This window comes from Canis aureus, chromosome 8, assembly GCF_053574225.1.
Source record: "Canis aureus isolate CA01 chromosome 8, VMU_Caureus_v.1.0, whole genome shotgun sequence".
Taxonomy (NCBI): Eukaryota; Metazoa; Chordata; class Mammalia; order Carnivora; family Canidae; genus Canis; species Canis aureus.
Window position 1 is genome coordinate 1311039 of NC_135618.1, and position 23799 is coordinate 1334837.

General features: G+C 37.0%; 1 long non-coding RNA gene across 1 annotated transcript in view; it reads left to right on the forward strand.

Annotated features, from left to right (window-relative positions):
- Window positions 1-360: 360 nt before the first annotated feature.
- Window positions 361-23799, forward strand: part of LOC144317990 (uncharacterized) — a 131783-nt gene continuing 108344 nt past the window's right edge. Inside the window, exons 1-2 of the long non-coding RNA XR_013383847.1 lie at window positions 361-562; window positions 10190-10256. This is a non-coding gene — a long non-coding RNA (uncharacterized LOC144317990). The remainder of the gene's footprint in view (window positions 563-10189; window positions 10257-23799) is intronic.

The following is a 23799-nucleotide window of genomic DNA, read 5'->3' on the forward strand; positions in this document are numbered from 1 at the left end:
CGTCCCCCTTGGCAGGGGGTGCAGACCACCCTAGGACGAGACCGTCAGGGCCGAGAGGGGTTAGTTGAGGATGGACGCCGGCTCGTCAGGCGCACGCAGGTCCCTTGGGTGAGGCCCTGCTCGGCGCGTGGAAGGCGGTGCGTGGCCGCCGCGCTGTGGCCGTGGTCCCTGGCGGCCTCGACCCCACCTGCCCCCGCCCGTGACTCACTCGGGGACCGGCCTGGACCCTGCCGGTCGCAGCTGAGCTCCCCGCGGTGCTGTCGGCGGCAGACGCCCTCTCCGTGTGGCTCGTGTTAGGGGAGCCCCCATCTGGTCTACATGTCACTGAAGCAGTAGAATTAGCAACCTTGAGACTGATAACTGAAGTTCCAGAAGTTTCTCCAATACCGCCCTTTACAAGCTTTTCCTGCCCAACCGAAGTTGGGCAATTGTCAGTCAAGGGCTGGATGAAAAAGCGCTGTGTCCTTCCTTGTGGTCATTTTTCCAAACAGGGAAATGGGTTGAGATAAAGCAGCAGCAGCCAGAAGACAGACGTGCTCAGGCTACGACCCGGTCTCTGGAGGTAGGGGATTGGTTCTTGGGCCATGGACCAGTGGCAGGTAACCCTGATGCCCTCCTGGTTTGTTTGTTTTTTTTAATATTTATTTATTATTTATGATAGACATAGAGAGAGAGAGAGGCAGAGACACAGGAGGAGGGAGAAGCAGGCTCCATGAAGGGAGCCCACGCGGGACTCGATCCCGGGACTCCAGGGTCGCGCCCGGGCCAAAGGCAGGTGCTAAACCACGGAGCCACCCAGGGATCCCCCCTCCTGCGTTTTAAGGGAATCCTAAGCTTGCTTGGTAACATCCCGCCTTGAGAAGCCCCGGACTCCTGAATCCCACCGACAGGTGCAAGGTGTGGATGCGGCCGCTGCGCGGCCCAGAAGCGCGGCCTCCCCCGAATTCACCTTCTTTATCTGGGAGCACAGTCTGTGCTATTTCAAACTTAAAACCAAATGACTTTTTTCTTTAACTATGTAGTCCCTCTCCATGACTGTTCCGCAGATGAGTTCCTTTTTTTACTACACACATTTATAGGTCTACGCCCATTCAACTTCATCCATACCTTTGTTTAAATCCCTCCTTTTCCTACTTATATTTTGGTCTGTGCATCTAACGGGAGGGGAGAAGAGCTACATTTCTGTGTCTATTATTGTCTGTCTGCTCATGTGCTTCTTGAAGGTTTGGCTTTCAGGGTTGTGATGTTATGATATTTAAATATGTGTGACAACTCTGTCCTCCCTGTGGGCTCGTGAAGTAGAAAGTGGTACTTTCTGTATCATTCAGTTGGCCTTGAATTCCATTTTGTCTTGCACGAATTTTTGAAAGCTTTAAATAGATATTCAGTTTTTCTGATTCAAGAATCTTGACAGGTAACAGATAGTTGATGGACAAAAAGAACCCCCCTGCACCGGAACATGATTACCATTACTGGTATCGCATCTACGCATTGCCGAAGTGAGGGCTCAGGGAGGGGGGGAATGAGGTCTGCCAATGGAAAAGAATGAATCTAATGAGAAAAATAAACTTTTCATTAAAAAAAAAAAGAATGTATTTATTAGAGAGTGGCAGAAGGAGTGAGAGAGTGAGCATGAACAGGGGGGAGGAGAAGGGGGCGCTGAGCAGGGATCCCAAGGGGGGGGCTCAATCCCAGGACCCCGGGATCCTGACCTGAGCTGAAGGCAGACCGTCAACCAACTGAGCCACCCAGGCACCCCTAAACTTTACTTTTCATCCTGCATAAAGTACACTAACAACAGCAAGGGCGGGAAAAGAACTAAAATTCATGTAAAAAGAACCCCTCACCCCCCCCCCCAAAAAAAAGTGTCAATTCTTCCTTACTTTTCCTGGTAATTCTGTTTAACGTGAAGTTCCTAAGGTAGGAATATGGTACTATCATGTTGGGGTCATAAATTATTTGTATTAGTTTAAATATGTTTGCCATTTAGATGGGTATAATTTTGGGAATTAGAATTCACTAAGTGTACTTTAATTCTCAATATTTAATTCCTTCAAAACTCTAACAAAAAAAAAAAAACCCTAGCTAAAATTTCATTAAGTAATTATCCTTCCATTTAGCATAACATAATAGATTCAGCCACTTTATTAGGGTTTTTATGCAATAAGAGTGTTATTTTCTAACACACTTAAGATCCAAATAAGAGATTTGTCATAGCTTTACTGAATGTTGTCCTCAATCTCAATGGAAATTTTTAAATTTTAATACCATTCGCCACCAACATTGCCTTAACAGTTCTCAAAGTTCCTACATACCACTGTGAGGTGACCTTGAGGGGCAGGCATTCCACAACCTCAAATGATCACCGCGACTGGGCTTGTCTGGCTAATCAGGGAGTGCAGCTATCATTTAGATCAAATCTCAGAATCTCCTTTTAAAAATACGTTTTATTGGACCTGACCTTCTTTTACCTTAGTTATGGCACACTTACCCATCAGATTGGAAGACTTTTTTAGCATTTGAAAAAGTTCTTTTCTCTGAGGGGCATCCCACTGCATGCATAATAGACACGCTTAATAGAAGCAGAGCTATACAAAACTAAAAAAACAAAAACAAAACAAAACAAAGAACCTCTATTTTGTACTTTTCTACTCTCCCTTACATATTTTATTTTTAATTTGGCAAGTTTATTGCTTTTTATAGATGCTAGTTGTTTTAAGTGAGGCCTCAATGTTATTTGTTTTGTAGCAGTTTCTTTATTCAGCCTTGTAAAGTCCTAACAACTTTCAAAACCTCAAGATGCATTCACTGTGATGAGCTCATTCCCAAATATTTTAGCCCAATTGATCTTGTGTCCCCTAGAACCCCTGGGGTATCTGGGTTTATGGCCACCACATCTTGGTAAATTCATCGTTTGGTCTTGTGTCTCACATGGCTCATGTGTAAGTCTCCTCAGATCCCACCCATTGGTTTCACCCCATTTGTGTTTCTTCTACTCTTGCAGCACCACGCCGTCCCACTAACCTCCGTTATTGACCCATTCCTGTCAACTGACTTGGCCTGTTCTCCTTCTAGGCCCATTGCAGCCTAGATATTAATGAACAGATATTTAGAATTTTTTTTTTCTCCCTGAGCTCTGATTATCATCATGGGGTTGGCTGGGAAGATTCTAGAGTGGTTCTGGCTATAGCAGTTAATCAGGCTCCCTCAGAATTTTAAAAATTCTGTTTACTATGCAAAAATACTGGTTTCCCTAACACTGTCTTATGTTACTATCTGAAGTTTTCCTTCCATTTTTTGAGCATTTACACTTGGTACTCTGAATACCCTACTAAACTCAGTTTCCCTGCATAATAGCAATCCGGCTGCAGTAAACATTGCTTCTTTCTTTATGTTCTTCACATCTGCTTCTCAAGGCTTTGCATTCCCACTGGAAAATTATCAAGCCATACAGTTCTTTGAGGGGCTGTCCATAGGTCACACAGGTCAGGGACCTCAGGGCTCAGATATACTTGCAAGTTGAATTGGCTTTCCTAGTTCTGACATTACCCAGACTGACTTTCACCTCCCAAAAGAAAAACAAAGTTTTGTTTTATTTTTTTTCTCACACACACACTTAAAATACACAATTGCACACAAAATTGTTTGTTGGAAAAGACTAAGGATTAATAAACTACTTCTAAGACAGTAAATATTGCTTCATATAAGTGAATGATTAATGCATTTTTAAATTTTAGTGTTCTAATAACAAAAGAGGTTTTTTTTTTAAAAAATCCAGTATAATAACATACAGTATTATGTTGGTTTCAAATATACAATATAGTGATTCAACGATTCCATACCTTAGTCAGTGCTCATTATGATAAATGTACTCTCAATCCCCTTCACCTCTTTCCCCATTTACCACCTACCTCTCCTCTGGTAACCAACAGTTTCTTCTCTACATTTAAAAGTCTGTTTTTTGGTTTGCCTCTTTTTTTCCTGGTTCATTCATTTTGTTTCTTAAATTCCACATGAGTGAAAATAATATGGTATTTGTCTTTCTCTGACTGACCCGTTTCTTCACAGTATACTCTCTAGATCCATCCATGTTGTTGCAAAGCTCAAGATTTCATTCTTTTTTATGGCTGAGTGATAGTCCATTATCTATACATTCCACTTTTCCTTTTTCCATTCATCTACCAATAGACACTTGGGCTACTTCCATAATTTGTCTATTGTAAATAATGCCACAATACACACAGAGATGCATATATCTTTTCAAAGTACTGCTTTTGTATTCTTTGAGTAAATATCCAGTAGAGGAATTACTGGATCATATGGTAATTCTATATTTTTAATTTTTGAAGAATGTCCATACAGCTTCCCACAGTGACTGCACCATTTTGCATTCCCACCACCAGTGCCTTAGGGTTACTTGTTCTCTGCATCCTCGCCAGCACTCGTTTATTGTGTTGATGTTAGCCATTCTGACAGGTGTGAGGTGATATTTCATTGTGGTTTTGATTTGCATTTCCCTGAGGATGAATGGTGTTGAGCATCTTTTCATGTGTCTGTGGCCATCTGGATGTCTTCTTTGGAGAAATATCTATTCACGCCTTCTGCCCACTTTTTAATTAGATTATTTGGTTTTTGGAGGTTGAGTTGTATAAGTTCTTTATATATTTTGGATATAACCCTTTATCAGATATATCATTTGTAAATACCTTAGCCCATTCAGTAGGTTGTCTTTTAGTTTTGTTGATTGTTTCCTCTGCTGTGCAGAAGCTCTTCCTTTTGATGTAGTCCCAATGGTTTATTTTTAGTTTTGTTTTTCTTGCCTCAAAACACAAAAGTGTTGCTATAGCCAATGAGAAATTACAGTGTGTGCTCTCTTTGAGGACTTTTATGGCTTTAGGTCTCACTTTTAGGTCCTTAATCCATTTTTAGTTTATTTTTGTGTAGTTTAAGAAAGTAGTCCAGTTTCATTCCTCCGCATGTTGCTGTCCAACATTCCCACCATTTGTTCAGGAGACTTTTTCCCCTTGCATATGCTTGCCTCCTTCTTTTTTTTTCCCTTGTGTTTTTTGTAGAAAATTAATTGACCATATAATCATGGGTTATCTCTGGGTCCTCTATTCTCTCCCATTGATCTATGTATCAATATTTGTGCCAGTACCATTCTGTTTTGATTATTACAACTTTGTAATATATCTTGAAATCTGGGATTGTGATACTGCCCGTTTTGTTCTTTTTTTTTTTCGAGATTGCTTTGGCTATTTGGGGTCTTTTGTGATTCCACACAAATTTTAGGATTATTTGGTTTAGTTCTGTGAAAAATGCTATAGTATTTTGAGAAGGATTACTTGAAATCTATAGATTGCTATGAGCAATATGAACATTTAAACAAGATTTGCTCTTCAAATCCATGAGCATGGAATATTTTTCCATTTGTTTGTCTTCAGTTTCTTCATCAATATTTTATAGTTTTCAGAGTACTGGTCTTTTACCTCCTTGGTTAAGTTTATTCCTAGGTATTTTATTATTTTTTGGGCAGTTGTAAATGGGATTGTTTTTAAATTTCTCTTTCTGCTATTTAACTATTAGGGGATAGAAGTGCAATGGATTTCTATATATCAACTTTGTATCCTGAAAACTTACTGAATTCATTTATGAACTTCTAGTAGTTTTTGGTGGAGTATTTAGGGTTTTCTATATATTATATGTCATCTGCAAATAGTAAAAGTTTTACTTCTTCCTTACCAATTTGGATGCAATTTATATCTTTTTATTGCTGTGGCCAGGACTTCTAGCACTCTGTTGAATAAAAGTAATGAAAATGAACATACTTGTGTTGTTTCTGACCTTGGGGGAAAGCTCACAGTTTTCCACCATCGAGTATACTGTTAGCTGTGCGTTTTTCATATATGGCCTTTAATATGTTGAGATATGTTCCCTCCATAAACCTACTTTGTTGAGGACTTTTATCATGAATGAGTGTTGTATTTTATCAAATGCTTTTTCTGTGTCTATTGAAATGATTACATGGTTTTTATCCTTTTCTTGGTGTGATTAACACATTTCTTAAAAATCTTAAATTCACTTTTAAATAACAATATGTAAAATTCTAATTCATTGATTACCTTTCGAGACACAACCAAGTATTGTCTTGATTTACATATTTGTTAAATACAGGCCTTGAAATTTTCTGCCTATACCAATTGGCTGCTGAATGTCAACTTTATAAAGGCAAAAATCATATCTATTTACAATGTTTTTAGTAGATAAGAACAAGGTTCACTGGTTGATTTGGTTTGTTTTGTTTTTTAAGTAAGAAATTGTTAGACATATTGTCATATTTAATCCCAGGGAGACTCAAAAATGAAATTGATAACTTCTTAAGAAAATCTTTAAATTAATCAGCTACAGAAGACATCAGTGTCAATTAGTATCTGGATATAATTGACCCCTGGATTTTTCTCTGCACCAGCCATGCACCACATCAGATCCTAGAGTAAAATTAGAGAAAACAGAGACTGTTTAGCTCACAGGAACTTGGGAATTTTATTAGCTATTAGAAGTCATAATATTCAATCCAAACCTATCTGAGAGAAAGAGATTTAACCAAGTTTTTGAGTTTCAGCATTACATTCTTCTCCAGTGTCTCTCAAATTTTTGTTTCTCCTATTACATTCACTAGACCAGGAGGGAAAAAAAAAAAGTCTATATTGTTATATTTTACCTGAAATCACATGGTCTTTTATCTGAAATCACATTTCTTTATATCCTAGCACCAAGGTCATCCATAAGCCTTTGAGGATTTTAAATATTACAAATAAGAAAACTTAGTCCTTCTCAAAGAATTATAAAATATTTTAGGCCAGAAAGATATGGAAAGTAGGGGTAGTCTTTTAAAACTATTGGTTAACACAACAGGAAAAATAAGGTCATTAATCATTTAAGGTTATTACACATTGAATATGTAACGGCACCTTTTGGTTATAAACACAATTATTTTTTGCCTATCTACTTAGTATTGTTAGAAAAAGGCACCCAAAATCTGTAAGCAGGGCAAAAGAATACGTATCTTTCTGATGTCACATTGAACTGTTGCTTAACATAGCAATCTAACGGTTAACTTTTTAGGAGAACATATGATTACTTGACATTGTTATTTGCTATTTATTAAGAGTTTAGACTATGAAGTTACATGTGAACTTGGAGGTTTTTATATTGTAGAGACATGAATAATTCCCTTTGTAAAAAGTCAACCCTAGAGGTGAACTATATAATATTTACCAGGTTTTTTTAATCTAAACTAGAAATCTTTTCTAAAACTTCTTTATCTAAATGCCCTATAAATATCCAATTCCCAAAATACCCTTTGAGCTACTATGACTATCATACTTGTTGTTCATCAATTATTGAGTGAAATAAACTTTAGATACATGTTCATTTTGTATGTACATGAGGGCCATGATTGTACCATTTGGAAATTATTCTTTGTTAGTACATCTCAAATCTTCTTGGAGTGTAGACCTCTTTTGCAAATAATCTTAAGCCTCTATGGCAAGCACTTCTAAAAACTGAACTCATTAATTCTCTGCAGTTGATGAAATGGAAAGGATTCCCCTTCTGTGGATGTACTTTGTTTTAGTTTAGTCAGACACTAATCTAGTCTGATTTCCTGGGCTTCCCAGTAGAGCAACCATCTACTCAGAGCAGGATGGAGGTGTTGGAGAGGAAAAACTTTCCCGTATCCTTCAAGATTCTTCCAGTCGGTTTAAGAAATAAATTGACACGAAACAGATTAACAAGAGAAAAAAAATAATTATCTGTGCACAGATGCCCATAATAAAGTTGAGATCTAAAGAAATAATCAAGGCAGACAGTTTTTATATTTTTGGGGCACAGAGACAATAAATCTATGAGGAGTTGACCGAACAAAGAAGACTTTGGGAGCTCAGTTAGTAAGGAAATCTAAGTAGAATTTGGGTTAGGGTAATAAATTAGTAAACAAGGTTGTTTATACAGCCTTCCTAGCTCTGAAGTCCTTATCTCTGGCAATAAGGATGTCCCATCACTTCCTGGTATAGAGAAGTTACCTTTCACATGAGAGATTTATTTCCTGCTCTCTGAAGAGGAAACAGGAGCAGGGGGTGGTCAGAGTGTTTCTTTTGTACCGATGATTCTTAAGTATCTTTTAACTAAAAAATAATCAGTATGCCAAAGTGACACTTTTGAGGTGGCCTACCCTAGGGCCCTACAGTCCTCACTGGATCATTTATGATTAATGATCATTAATATGGTTTCCAGGCTGTTTCTAACTGCCAGCTTCCTGCCAGATTTCTACCTAAATGTTGTTTTGAACTGTTTTGTTAACATGTCTTGCCTAAGCAGGTCCTTTGATTTTACTTTGCGGACCCTCAGCTCTCATCACACAAGCACCTTGCTGTTGCTGCTAGCCAATTAACCGGGGTGCTAAAAGAAACCCAAAGCATCATAACACAGTTGTTGGATTCTATTGTATTTTGTAAATAGAAAAGATTCACTAGAAAACAAAACCATTCAAGTAAATAAACAGCAGGTGAATACAGGCTTCTTGTGTGAGAATGGTTTTAGAAATAAGCAGGTGCCTTTATTTTCTACTTTCAAGATCAAAAAATTTGAGAGTAAACATCAAAGGGCCAACATCATTATTGCAAAAGTTCCCAGGAGTCAGAGAAAACAGACTGCAAACATAATGCTGTGGGCACTTGATATGGACACTACGGAGTCTTCAAAGAGCAAAGAGGGTCTGACAGAAGCTAAAGTTGTTCTATTTGCAAGTTCTAAGAACTGTTTCTCAAGCAGCATATTAGAGCTGTGGCAAACTTTGCAAAATCCAGAGTAATTATATACATAGAATAGAAATAAATCCTCTTCTGTGTGATCCAGATTGTTTTTTATCTTTGCATCACAAAATAGAAGCAGTTAATAGTAGCCATTTCTTAGAATTTTTCTTTTCCAGGAAAAATTTTTATTATTCTTATTTTGATTCCAATGCTATGCTATAACCATTTATCTTAATAGTTAGCTAGCTTGACACAAAATGACCGAATAAAACATTTGACTCACTGAACTAACTAATTCCATAATACCAACTGCAGATCTGGTGAAGCAAGTGGGCTGAGGTTGGTAGGGAGATTGGGAGACATTTTTACTTTTTGTTTGTTTACAAAATTTATTGAATCCCCATGATTTAGGGACCAAAGATATTAACTGTATGTGATATCAAAACAACATTGAAATTGCTATTTCATTTTAAGTCAATCAAACCAGTGTCATATAGACCAAAGGCTTGATTGGCTTAATTGAACTTTGTTTTTCCAGGATAGAATAAAATCATCTTATGTTTTAGTGTGTATCTAAAAAAAAATATGATGGAATTCCTGATTTATTCCAGAAATCTGACTTTATGCATGCAGGCATCTCTGAGGGAACTCAGCAGGAAATCTAGCATCTGCTACAGCAACTGGAGAAATCCCTTGGTTCCCAAACTGCTTCTGTCTTAATTTCCTGTCCTCCTTTTTGTTAGCTTATTTAACCTGCAATTTTATAATTAAAGTACAATGTTTTCAGCTCACTGAAAATAACCTATTCAACCTCCTTTCCCTTCACGTGGGTCCTGGAGCCCTGGTGGATTTGGAACATGTTACAAGAATGTCTCTCTCCCTCCCTCCCTTTTCTTCACTGAGTTTCTACATTCTACACGGAGTTTTGCCAATGAATGCCTCACTTTACAAGCACAAAAGTGAAAAAGATGTGACTCCTGGTATGATGTTTCAGTCAAATGGCCTGGGCCTGATTCCTAGGATATGAAAAATAACCCGAGTGAAGTTGTTTTGTGTGTCATTCTTATTAACCCTATTCATGCCAAACCTGACAAAGAGGAAGCCCATAGACCTCTATTTTTTTTAATATGGAAAAGTATACACCAGTATAAATCCAAATTCTAGTTTTAGTGTGACTTTGCATATCATAATTCTTACTCATTAACTGTTGAATTATATTAATCAGGATTCTTTCAGATACAAATTATAGAAATCTAATTCAAAGTAGTTTGAGCAAAAATAAAAAATGAAAAGGAAATGTGTCAATTCTGAGGATATGCAGTTTGTTCTTTTGACCTCTGGGATCCTTATGTAATAATATTTCTCTTTTCCTTTAGGTTAAGTGGATATCAGAAAGTGCATTGATCATTGGGATGATGGTTCCTAACTCTGCTTCTCTCACAGGTAAACTCTATTCTCATGGTAGCCCACAAGAATTTCAAACTTATTTCATCTTAGTTTAGCAACAACAGTGGCCGAGTGTTTTTTTTTTTTTTTTTTTTAAACAATTTTAGCAAAGATCCTGTGCTTGACTGTCAGGGTAAAAGTATGGATTCTGGGACCAGCTATTGTATCAATCACTGCATTTAGAGGATTTTCTGCTTTGCTTGGTCTTATGTCGACCTTAGAGATGGTAGGTGGGGTTAGAGCTAGCTATACCATTAACACTTGAATTAAGAGCTTATGGGAAAGGTGTATTCAAACAAAATTTTGTACTCAATTCATAGAAGGAATCACGAGGGGAAGACTGGCTGTAAAAGCAACAAATATAAAATATTAGGTCAAGCTTGTGGGTGACATTTGCACATGTGCACATACACACAAATCTCATCTGAAACCTACAATTTAAATAATGATCATAAATAGTATAATGCAACTAATTCTTTAATGAGAGATGCCCTCCTCTCTCCATAAGGAAGTAATCAAAGACCCATGCAGTTAATGCATCTTATTGCCAATCCATCATCCCTGAATGATGGACATTAACCATATAAGGTTCTCGTGCTGTGTCTTACGTTCTAGCATTCCTGACAGATAAAGTTAAGCAACTATTAACATAATCTATAAACTCCAAGGGATAACGGCCATAAAAATGCCTATTTAAAAAGACAAGAAGAGTTATTTAGAGTGATATTCAAGGGTATATCCCTTTAGCTGCCCGGGGCTGGTTTGTGAGAATTTGAGAGTCAGAGAATTGTCATAGTGGTCAAATGATTAAAGGTCTCTATTTCTTTTCTTTTCTCTCTTTTTTCTTTTTTTAAAATTTTAATTCCAGTACAGTTAACATACAGTGTTAAATTGGTTTCAGATGTACAATATAGTGATTCAACAATTCTATACACTACTCAGTGCTCATCAAGATAACTGTATTCTTAATCCCCTTTCCCTATTTCACCCATCCCCCTCCCACTCCTTCTGTGGCAACCATCTATTTGCTCTCTATTTTAAGAGTCTGGTTTTGGGTTTCTCTCTCTCTTTTTCTCTTCTTTGTTCATTTGTTTTGTTTTCTGAATTCAACAGATGAGTGAAATCATATGGTGTTTGTCTTTTTCTGACTTACTTCACCTAGGATTATTATACTCAAGCTCCATCCATGTCATTGCAAATGGCAAGGTTTCCAATTTTTTATAGATAAATAGCATTCTATTGACAGTCTCTATTTTCTGTGTGGAATGAAAAAAATCTCCCCTTAAAGTAGGAAGGAGGACAGGTGTTTAATTCACAATGGTGGACTAATTTGCCCTGCATTGAACTGAGCCTCCCATTTAGAAGACTTGGAATAGCTGAAAAAAAATATTTTAAAAGAAAAATCTATTTTCAGTTATCAGAGAGCCACCAAGATTAGAGACATAGACATTTAATCCTGATTATGTCAAGCTTCTAGACATCTACTTGCCAAGTGAAGAGCTAGAAAACATTTAACACCAGTGGATCATAGACAAGTATTATTCCTTCATTGCAGTTCAGAATTTCAGATGTGGCTCTCTTAATCAATTTAGAAGTACTTTCCTATATCCATAAGTGACTAATAACTATTGAAGTAGGTTAATGCTGATTCTGGTGAATTGCAATAATAACAGAATATTTGACTTTAAGATTTTAAAAATTATGCACAATGGTGGACTAATTTGCCTTGCATTGAAATGAGCCTCCCATTTCGAAGAGTTGGAATAGCTGAAAAAATATTTTAAAAGAAAAATCTATTTTCAGTTATCAGAGAGCCACTAAGACACAAGTCTGGGGAGACTGAGACCTCAGAGACAAAGAAAATCCAGAGGATGATCCTCAATAGTCCAATACACTTTTCCGCACCAGGCATTGGCTGATTCACAGTCAGCTGCTGAGAGTCAAAGAAAGCAGAGCTGTGAAGATGAGCAGGAAGTTCAGCAGATTCACTTGCCAGGGGAACAAACACTGATGAGATGTTTTGTTTCCTACAGAATTAAGAAACACAAAGAGTGGATCCTTAAATATGCTGTTAGTAATTACCTGGGGCCACAAAGCTATTGCTATCATTTTGATTTTTTTTTTTTGAACATTTTATTTATTTATTCATGAGAGACACAGAAAGAGGCAGAAACATAGGCAGAGGGAGAAGCAAGATCCTTGCAGGGAGCCTAATGGGAGACTTGATCCCAGGACCCCAGGATCATTGCCCCAAGTTGCAGGTAGACGTTCAAACACTGAGCCACCCAGACATCCCTCCTCCCTTTTTCTTTTTCTTTTCTTTTTTTTATTTTGCAATGTTTACATTGCATTTGCTTTAAGTTTTTTTCACTCTTATTTTTGAAATTGGATTTCATGGGACATGTGAATTATGAGTCACTTATCATTATTCAGGTCTCTGAAAGATAGGGCCCAGAACTGCAGCATTTTTAGTGTGTGTTATGAATATTGTATATGTGTGTATATATGTAATATATGTACTGTATATATGTGTGTATACATGACTCTTAAAAGATTTTGCCATATAGTATCTGAAATATTTGGAAATATTTCCATTCACTCTATTCTGTATTTACTGTTGGCAAAACAAAGGCGTTAAGAGTACATGTAGGTAGCAAGTGCCATGATGGAATCCCTATTACCTATCAGTTGTAGGAGCTTGAGCAAGTTACTTTGCCTTTCTGAGCTTCAGTTTTCACATCTTTAGATGTGGGGTTAAAAATAATACTAATCTTATAGGAATTTATTTTGAGGAATACATGAAAATATATGAATATTAAGAAGAGTGCTTATCAGCTAGTGAGAACTATGTAAATGCTTGTTTTCACCTTCATTATCACCTTCTTCTCTAATTTAGGGCCTTATTTGAAGTCAAAAAAACAGACTTTTGTTATTTGAGGTTAACCACTTTATTTCATGGCCTCAAAAATTCCTTTCCAAGGAGCTTCCTTGGTATATTTTTTAATACCCTTGTCCATTAGTTCTGGCCATAGTCTCTTTAGAGAGTAGACATGGGAACATAGATTATGATGTGAGAAGAAGTAGGACCTGGTGAAAGGTTTGGCCATCAAGATTACTGGGTGTTATTTTTTGCTGAAGTATTTTGTCCATTATTGATCAAGAATTCTTGATTCTATTTTTTCTACTTCTACAACACTTTCCATTTGTTATAACTATATTCAAGGTAGCAGAACTGCTTCTCAGCTGTGAGCTGTTCTGGCTACAACTTCCATGGACACTAATCAGCTCAGGTCCATCCAAAAGACTGGCAGAGACCCAGAGAGGTTTATACAATGTACTCGGCAGATAACAGCTTATGAATTCTTCTGAAATACGGAGCTAAAACAATTCTGAAATAGGTAGACAGCTATGCTGGCTGATGCAATGCTAATATTTTGATGTTACCACATGATTTTGAGATTTTTTTTAACTTACTAATTTTGAGTGTCATTAAAGTCAAAGCCACTTCTATATTTGTGATGATTCGGTGAACCTTTTTTCTGATTTGAATCACAAAATCTCTTTCCAGCTCAAAATGATGACTGATTGATTGTGTACTCTTATCCCATGGAATGTCAGTGACATAAAAATCCAAATATACTCTCATCCTTTTATACTTTACAGCATTTAATCCTGATTATGTCAAGTTTCTAGACATCTACTTGCCAAGTGAAGAGCTAGAAAACATTTAACACCAGTGGATCATAGACAAGTATTATTCCTTCATTTTAGTTCAGAATTTCAGATGTCACTCTCTTAATCAATTTAGAAGTACTTTCCTATATCCATAAGTGACTAATAACTATTGAAGTAGGTTAATGCTGATTTTGGTGAATTGCAATAATAAAGAACAGAATATTTGACTCTAAGATTTTTTAAAATACTGTCATACACTTTGAAATATATCTGTTTGGATATGGATATGGAGTGAGCTGGTGAATCAGACTTCTCAGTATAATGATGCAGGCTTCTAGGAAGGGTGAATGCAATACAGCAAAATCCATTTCACTTTAAGTGCTCATACAGACACAACATATTGTGTTATAACTACATACAACTACATACCACATGTTATTCCTAACACATACAATACAATGTAGTGCAGCACATTATGTTATAATTTGTTATACTTGTCTTTAAAGCAGGGACCACGCAATTCATTTTATTATTTCAATTGCCTGGTCCAGGGCCTTAATAATTTAGAAAGTATTTGGTAAACGATTTTGAAAAAACACGAATCAACAAGTGTAAGGGACTTCTACAATATTCACATTTTTAATAGATGAAGTTTCAGGTACCGAAATGGACATCAATATTTTCAGCACACAAATAATCCATGTAATGATTTGCTTAGAACTGGGTTATCCTTTATTATGAATAATCAAATCACAGTTAAGTTCATAAAGAAGCTAATGTCCAACAATAATCATCCATCTAAAGTTTGGGCCTGTCATACTTTTCAAACTAATTACTTATTTTAAAATTTTTGTCATCTTTGGAACTGTTAAACCATCCGCATTGTGTTTGTTGAATTTGTCAAAGGGAAAACAGGTTTATATTTACTTTTATCTTCATTTTGGATATTATATTTTCAAAATTAATATCCTTATTGTTTTTAAAGTTTATTTTTGAAGTACAGTCAACATACAATAGTATATTAGGTTTTTTAGGAACATGTTATAGTGATTTGACAATCCCTACACATTACACAATGCTCACCATGATGTGTACTTGCCATCTGTCACCATACAGTGATATTACAGTCTTATGGACTATATTCTCTATGCTGTACATTTTACTTTACTTTATTTTATGAATAAGAGGTTAAGTAACATGTCAATAGCCACACAGCCAGTGAGAGACAGAACTAGATCACAGAGCTAAGTGCCTTGGCTCCTGGACCCATATCAATAACAGTGGTTATTGTCACATGGTCCCTAAAACAGCCATCATGATGTGAGTAACTAGTTTATCTGCTGATTATTACAGACACTTGGAATCTCTTAGGATATATTCAAATTATATGTGAAATTCTCTCCAATTGTTGTAAAGTTCTTGCAGAACATTTTAGGTTAAAATATTTTCATGAGGAAGATAGAGCCATCTACGGCCCCTACTTAGATAAAAGCCTGGTTTCATATACAATGTTTAAAATATGGAAAACTGGGATCCCTGGGTGGCGCAGCGGTTTGGCGCCTGCCTTTGGCCCAGGGCGCAATCCTGGAGACCCGAGATCGAATCCCATGTCGGGCTCCCGGGGCATGGAGCCTGCTTCTCCCTCTGCCTGTGTCTCTGCCCCTCTCTCTCTCTCTCTCTCTCTGTGTGTGACTATCATAAATAAATTAAAAAAGATTAAAAAATAAAATAAAATATGGAAAACTGCACATCTCTCTCCTGGTGGGATGGAGTATTAAATATGATATTTGAAGAAGGGAAAAATATGGCCTATGTGATAACCTTAGCAAATGAATCAGTATTCTTTCTATTAAACCTGATTAAATATGCTTATTCCTGGTGCCAAGTAGAGCCCCTTACATGTATTTTCCATGAAATCTCTGGCTTTACAAAGGGCACAGAAAGCTTAAAAATTATTTCTGGAAAGTAAATTAGCTGTTCTGCACTGTTATACATACCTAAACTATAAAAGAGGTGAAAATGTTCTATTCTCTCTCACTAACTGAAATCTTGATTTATTAATTATCTTTCATCTTTTAAATAGTCTATTTTTCACTATCTAGAAGTCTCTGCCCATAGGTTAAACAATGGAATACCATGGACCCTGGAACTATAAAGCTTGACAGCATCAGTTAAGAACAATACAGGGAATAAGAATAATAACACTATTATACATTGGTTATTTCCTGGACAATCATTGAGATGGATAGCTTTATTATCCCCATTTTATGGATAAGGAAGGAAATGAAGGCATAGAGATAGTAGGCCTGTCCAGAACACACAGTTGGTAGATGGCAAATCATAGACTTGACTCCGGAGCCCATGCTCATGGGCTATATAATTATTACCTGATTATAAAGCTTATAGATAATAATCACAATCTTTCAGAGCTTCTGTGAAAATTAATAGAAAGCAGCACAATATCTGGAGCCCGATATACAATTAACAAATGATCGCATTGCTGTTAATGATGATATAGTTGTTATCATTTCATTAAAAATATAATATTTATAATAATAAAACAAACACCTACATACTACCTATCTTAAGAAATAAAACATGACCACTGCCGTTGACACTATACAATTACGTCCTTCTCCCTGCCACTTCCCACAAATTATCTTACTCTGAATTTTTGGCTTGTCTCTGTCTCCCTCATTCTCTCTCCCCCTCTTTTTCATTTCATTTGAAAAAAAAAATGTTTTCATTTATTCAGTATCTAAGTTTTTGTCCCAGGATGGCTTCTCAGTTATCTAATAATAATGATTTATGAAGAAAAATTCCCTTATTCCCTTTTTAGATTTTTTAAAAATTCAACTTAGTTAACATATGCTGTAGTATTAGTTTCAGAGGTAGAATTTAGTGATTCATCAGTTGGATACAACACCCAGTGCCCATTACTCACATGCCCTCCTTAGTTCCCATCACCCAGTTACCCCATCCCCCTACTCATCTCCCCTTCAGCAACCCTGTTTCTTTCCTATAGTTAAGAGTCTCTTATGATTCGCCTCCCTCTCTGTTTTCATTTTATTTTTCTTTCCCTTCCCCTATGTTGATCTGTTTTGTTTCTTTTTTTAAAAATTATTTATTTATTTATTTATGATAGTCACAGAGAGAGAGAGAGAGGCAGAGACACAGGCAGAGGGAGAAGCAGGCTCCATGCACTGGGAGCTGGACATGGGATTCGATCCTGCGTCTCCAGGATCGCGCCCTGGGCCAAAGGCAGGCGCCAAACCGCTGCGCCACCCAGGGATCCCTGTTTTGTTTCTTAAATTCTACATAGGAGTTAAATCATGTGGTATTTGTCTTTCTCTCATTGATTTATTTCACTTGACATAATACCATCTATTTCCATCCACATTATTGCAAAAGGCACGATTCCATTCTTTTTGATGGCTGAGTAATATTCCATTGTTACATATATATCACATCTTTATCCATTCCTCTATTGATGGACATCATGGCTCTTTCCATAGTTTGACTATTGTGGACATTGCTGCTGTGAACATTGGGGTGCAGATGCCCCTTCAAATCGTTGTGTCCTTTGGATAAATACCCAGTAGTGTAATTGCTGGATCATATAGTAGCTCTATTTTTAACTTTTTGAGGAACCTCCATACTGTATTCCAGAGTGGTTGCACCAGTTTGCATTCCTACCAACGGTGTAATAAGGTTCTCCTTTCTCTGAACCTCTGCCAACATCCATCATTTCCTGAGTTATTGATTTTAGCCACCCTAACTGGCATGCAGTGGTATCTGATTGTGGTTTTGATTTGTATTGCCCTGATGCTGAGTGATGTGGAGCATTTTTTTTTCATATGTCTGTTGGCCATCTGGATGTCTTCTTTGGAAAAATGTTTATTCATGTCTTGCCCGTTTTTTAATTGGATTATTCATTTTTGGGGTATTGAGTTATATATTTGGAATATAGCTATTTATCAGATAGGCCATTTGCAAATCTCTTCTCTCATTCTGTAGGTTTCCTTTTAGTTTTGTTGACTGTTTCCCTTCCTGCGCAAAAGCTTTTTATCTTGATGAAGTTCCAATAGTTAATTTTTGCTTTTGTATCTCTTGCCTTTAGAGACGTGTCTAGTAAGAATCACTGTGGCCCAAGTCAAAGAGGTTGCTGTCTATGTTCTCCTCTAGGATTTTGATGGATTTCTGTGTCACATTTGGGTATTTCACCCATTTTGATTTTATTTTTGTATATGGTCTTAGAAAGTGGTCAACTTCATTCTTCAACATGTGGTTGTCCAATTTTCCCAACACCACCTGTTGAAGAGACCATCTTTTTCCCATTGATATTCTTTCCTACTTTGTCAAAGATGAGTTGACCATAGAGTTGAGGGTCTGCTTCTGGGTTCTCTATTCTACTCCATTGATGTATGTGTCTATTTTTGTGCCAATACCAGACTGTCTTGATGATCACAGCTTTGTAATACATCTTGAAGTCCAGAATTGTGATGCCTTCAGCTTCAGGTTTTTTTTTTTTTTCAACATTCGTTTGGCTATTTGGGATCTTTTCTTATTTTATACAACTTGGTACTCTTCATAGAAAACCCAAAAGACTCCACCCCAAAATTGCTAGAATTGATAAAGGAATTGAGCAAAGTAGCAGGATATTAGAATCAATGCACGGAAATCAGATGTATTTCAGTATACTAACAGTGAGGCAGAAGAAATAGAAATCATGAAATCGATCCCATTTACAGTTGCACCAAAAAACACAAGATACCTAGAAATAAACCTAACCAAAGAGGTAAAGGATCTGTGCTCTGAAAACTACAGAACACTTATGAAAGAAATTGAGGATGACACAAAGAGATGGAAAAGCATTCCATGCTCATGGATTGGAATAATAAATATTGTTAAAAAGTCTATGCTACCCAGAGCAAACTACACATTTAGTGCAATCCCTATCAAAATACCATCAACATTTTTTATAGGGCTAGAACAAATAATCCTAAAATTTGTAAGGGTAACTTTTTGGGGTGTGTGTGTGTGTGTGTGTGTGTGTGTGTGTGTGTGTTTAGAGAGAGAGTGTTGCAGAGAGAGTGCGCAAGCGGGAGGTGGGGGATCATGCGCAGGGCAAAGGGAGAAGGAAAGAGAGAATCTTAAACAGGCCCCACATCCAGTACTGAGCCAGGCAGGGCTCAATCCTGAGATCATGACCTGATTTCATGCTTAATCAACTGAACCACCCAGCTGCCCCCCTTATTCTCTTTTTTACTCCAAATTTCTTGAATGGTCGTTCCGTATCATTAGCTCTTTCTCCTTAACTGTCTTCATTCATCCATGTGTGGCCTCCATTTTTGCTGGTGCTGGAGCTTGAGGGCTGTTGAAGGAGAATGAGATGCTAGACTCCTGGCCGTAATGCTGACATTCAAATACGGCGTCCAGGGGGCCTTTGGAACTGAAACTCACAAATGCTGAGGTTACCTGACGGTGTGGCCTTGTCAGAATTTCAGAGATGCCTTTCGGTACTGGTGATATTTGGACCCAGACCCATAGGACCACAGACCACAAGGTCTGCTCAGTGAGAACCAGGGTTCTAATCAGGCTCTGAAGCTTTTGGAAGTGGGCTGATTTCAGAAGCTGCGCATGAACAGGAGTTCAGATGAGCATGCAGACCAAGTCAGATAGACTCTGTCAAGGAAGAGTTCCTGTCTCTACATGATGTGGAGACCAGTTGCTAGTTTTATGCCTTGAGCTCATCTGTGATCCACTGAAGACTGCAAAAGTAATAGGACGCATTCCAAATCCATATGCCAGTGGGAATGTGGCCTCTGTGATACCACCAGATTTTTTTATTTCTAAATGGTCTAGATTTTCTCAGCATTTGCCTGCTCTAAACAAAGCTTGAATGTTGCCAGATTCTGATGCCAAGTAGAGCTGGTGAAGAAAGCACTGCATCTTTTTTATTTGCATGTCTTCACTTTTTACTCCTCTCAATCCTTTGCAAATATGGCTTTCAGCTGTATCCCACTAGCAGATTCTGCTCAACTGTCTCAGTTCCTCAGCCTATTCCCTCTCACTTCTTTCAAGTATTTGAGAACTCCAATCACTACTTTTTCTAAATCTTTTTGTTTTTCTTCCTTAACATGGATATGTCCTATTTCTGTTTTCCCTCTGTATCTTCTTTGTCTCATTTGCTGTCTGCCATTCAATTTTCTCTCCACTAAAAGTAATATATAATGGATCTGTCTTCATATATCCCTCCTTCTGGTTTCTACATATTCCCCCTTGACCAGCTACCATCCCTATAGTTTCAAACTATTGTCTAATCTCTCTTTTAACTTTTTGTTCATTTCACCTTGTCATAGGTAGCCCTACATGAATATACGACATCAGTTACATCTCAGCGTATCTAAAACTGATCTTATTATCTGCCCCTCCAAAACTTGTTCTTTCTTACATGTTTCCTGTCTTTCTTAATAACATCTACATAATCCTCAATATCTGGGCTCAAAATATTAGGGTAGCAGTTCTCAAAAGGAGAGAAACTCACCCAAGGGGGCACTGAGATATTTGTGGAGCCTTTTGGGTTGTGGTTGGTATAAGGATTGAAGTTTGCTAGTACTCCTTAATGTGTGGAGCGGGCTAGAGATGCCATACATCCTGCAGATGAGGCTACCATGTCCCCAAAAATTGTTTCTTATCTTCAGTGAATTTTAAATGTCCTACCAGGCATTCAGATAAGATAGAAACATTTAAAAAAATTCTTACAGCTAGAATTCAACTCTGTTTTACATTCAACAGGAAGAATTTTTGGCAGTTTTAATATATATTGAATTTCCAGAAATTCATACACTATGTAAATTGTCCTTTTTCCTAAACACTGCCAAGAGTTTTTCACCGTTATGGAAAATGATGTCACTGTTAACAACACAGCTCATGGTGTTTGAGTCACCAATACACAACCATCCCATATATTTTCATTTATAGCTGCATCAGTTGAAATGATTATTCATATGGGTGTGAACATCTGAAGAGTCCCTGCATTTCTACTCATTCATTCATTCAAGACATAACAACTTCCTTATATCTTCCCAAGGTAATTGTTCTGTGGTTTATATACTGAGGTACATTTGCTAAAATTGTTTTTTCTTTAATTTTTGTTTATATATTACAAGTAAAGGGTTACACTAATTTCATTTAATAAATGGATGCACATAGTTTTTAAGTACCTAGAAATTTTGTTTCATGATAAATAAGGGAGAATTACTAGTAGTATTTTTATACATGGGGAGTTTGGGGTCTGATCCATTTGAGAACTGTTGACATAGAGTCTCCTCTAAATTCTTCCTCTTCTTCATCTACTAACATCAAATACTAATAAAATTCTATAAATTTTATTTTCATGACTCTTCTATCATAGTTTTCAATTACGGCCTATATCTCAATTTACATGTTCTTAATCTGAATGTTCAGTGGCTTCCTAGTTAATCTTTCCTTGAAAGGCAAGGTTCTTAACAATACGGGCATTGGAATCAGACTTAGATTCCTATCTTATCTTTTCACTTATTTGCTGTATCAATGTTTTATATTTAAAAGGGACTACCTAGTAATAACAAGGTATTATATTAAAAAGACATAACTAGTAATAACACTGTTGTTAGGAACCGATATACAATATGTCAAATGCATAGTAATAATATCCAGTTAGTGATAGTTTACTCTTCCAGTTCTATTTTATAGACATAGGGGTCATAATATTCTAGATTTTATAAGATAATCTTGATTGCAGTATTGAATATTGTTATCAGACCATGAAGTTAGGCTTAGAAAATATGCTTCACAAAATTATCGTGTTTCCTTTGGTGTACGCGCTAAAGGCCCTGGTGTGTGTGTGCCCACAGAACAAGTAATTGAAACTCCTTTAGTAACAGGTATTATATGACCTCAGGAGATAAATTCTCATTACTTCCTCAATAATATTGCAGATACATTTGATGCTGGGTACGAACAAAATTTTCTTCTCTCATCTAAGCTGCCATTTCTACTGAATGTCAGGAACTTATTTTCAGCTTACATTTTTTATGAACTGTATTTCCATTCAATTTCTGTTCACCTGAACTGGAAATTTGAAGTACTTATCCAGAAGTAGGACTTTCCTTGCCTTTTTATAAAGGAAATATTTCTGAAAATTAATGTGTACCCTAAGTTAACAGCAGTAATTTCAATGCCTGCATGGATGCTACATAAAGGAATAGGGAATGAAAGTCATTTTTATTATTATCATTATTTGTAAAGCCCATTTCAGAAGATTACTTATTTCCTCCAGTTTGGACTTCTTTATTTAAATATTCATCTGTAAAATATGTTTCAGAAGGTGAACTTCAAACTGCAGTTCTAGCCAATTTTCTGAGATGATTTTCTTAAACGTTCATGGATTAGTTTATTCATATCAAGAATATTCCCAAATAAGATCAGAAACAATTAGAGGAAAAAGGGAATGGGTAAAGTTGGGGCATTGAGGACAGTGGGAAAACTTATCTTCCACTAATTTTAAAGAACTGGGTATACCTACAGAAAATACAGAGAGCAAGCCTGGAGTATTTTGAGCCAGAAAAGTAAGTGTGTGAGGTGGTGGGGTACAATTTGTAAATGGACAGGGGAATATCATTACAGAAAAGTGGATTCTACATACAACTTGAGAAGACAAAAACAAAATTATTGGGTTCATTTAAAAGCAAGAAAATGTGGAAAGAGGGCAGGGGCATGCAGATATAAAAGGGGACAATACTAGATTGAAATAGGTTATGAAAAATAAAGAGAAAGGAAGGGAGGAAGGGTGGAAGATGGGTTTAATGAAGAATAAATGAACCAAAGTACAGATGTTTTGAAGGAAACATTGTAAGATAAGACGTAATCAAAACCCAGCGTGGATATGCCAAATTTAAGAAAACTGGCTGGCCTCTTTAGTGTAATTATAAAGCAGAACTGGTAGTTTATGTATAACTTTATGTTTGAGCCATCTGTCTTACAAAATATGATTCCATTGTCACATGTTCAGCAATTAAATCAAGTTTTCTTCTATTGTTAATAACAGAAAGTAATCAAAATTGAAATAATTTAGATTTTCTAATTATCTGCTATTTTAGAAGCTAGGATACTTTGGGTGTACTGTTACCCTTGACTTTCAGTGAATCAATTTAAAATGCCAAGGCTTAGGTAAGTAAAATATAAATGGTCATGGAATTTTGCCTCCAGCTATGACAGGAAGCTATTGAGTAAGTAGACTGAAATTGCCATCCTGCTGTAAGCAACTACAATACTGGACAAAAATATGTGAGGCAGTTGATTTCAGGCTGTAAAACACGCAGTACAGAACTGGGTTCTTGAAATGAGATAAAACTTAGGGGTTAGTGAGCCCTCTGTTCACCCAAGCTCTCTGCCTGGAGGCATCCTCCTGACAATGGGCATTGGAGATGGACCCAAAGTAGAGCACGGGGAAGGCAGAGACTGGACCTTGAGGCTTCTGAAACACTTCTAATATGGATGGCAGTTGTGGAGGGAAGGAGCCCCAGAAGTCAGAGGACAGGGCCATGCAGTTTATTGACAAAAATTGTGCTACAAATAATAGGGCGAGTTTTCTGATGCCAGGCAGAGAGTAAATGCTGTGGGTCTGAGACCTGAATGAGATTCCTGAAGCAGTACACTGCTAGGAGACATTATTCTAACTAGTGAGGCCAGACCTCCCTAGGCCGGGAACCTCAGATATCCGGTAAGTAGGAAGGAGTAAGGACCAAACCCCAGCATAATGGCCATGTCAAAAGACTGAAATACAGAACTGAAATAAGTTATCCTCCTAAAAAAACAGTAA